The sequence below is a fragment of the Chrysochloris asiatica genome, unplaced genomic scaffold, assembly GCF_000296735.1.
Source record: "Chrysochloris asiatica unplaced genomic scaffold, ChrAsi1.0 scaffold00494, whole genome shotgun sequence".
In the NCBI taxonomy this organism is placed as follows: domain Eukaryota; kingdom Metazoa; phylum Chordata; class Mammalia; order Afrosoricida; family Chrysochloridae; genus Chrysochloris; species Chrysochloris asiatica.
Genome location: NW_006409012.1, coordinates 358,953 through 359,841, shown reverse-complemented (window position 1 = coordinate 359,841; position 889 = coordinate 358,953).

Genomic DNA, 889 nt, shown 5'->3' with positions numbered 1-889 from the left:
TTTTTTTTTCATTTATTATTTTCCTTTTTGATGTTGTTTACTATTTTTCCCCTCTATTTTTAATTTTCTTGTCTCACCTGGACCTCTTGATCAGTGATAGATGGTGACCAACACCAGCACAACCCACCATCAACTGTGCTACACAAACAGTGAACAAAGACCTGCACACAGAGTTACAGCTACTATTACACCCTCTAAGAGACAGGTGGTGAGCACCTAAGAACACACTAACATACAATCACCAAGTAAATACAAATGCAACACTGCAATGCCTCAGACAACAGAAAGTTTCAGTTCACATGAAGAAATAAGACAGAGTGATTTAAATAAGCAACCAAAATACAGAGTTAGAAAACATTGCTGAAAAGAAAAGGTATTGGAACTAGTTGATACGAATTTGAAAGACTTATGTAGGTACCTTCAACAGTTGAAAGAAAGATTGAGAAAGCTGTAGACAAAATCAAGAAAAACAGACAAAACTTTACAATAATTCAGATAAAAAGTACAAGAACAAACTAAGAAAGTAAATAAAGAATTAGAAACCATACAAAACAGAAAATAGGAATTTCGAAGATCAATATGAAGATTTCAGAAATTAATAATGCATTGAAAGGGCAAAAGAGTAAAATTGAATCGGTGGAAGACAGAATTAGGGAGATTGAAAACACATCTGAAATACTAATCTGTTAGAGGAACACTCACACAAAAGAGCAAAAACAAAACAAAACAAACAAGAAAACACAAAGAAAGCCTAAGAATTATGTGGGATGCAATCAAGAGGAACAATTTAAATGTGAGATTGGAATTCCAGAACAGGATGAACACAGAAACTTGTCTAACGTTTATTGAAAGAAAAGTTTCCTAAGGTCCTGAAAGACAAGAAGATAGG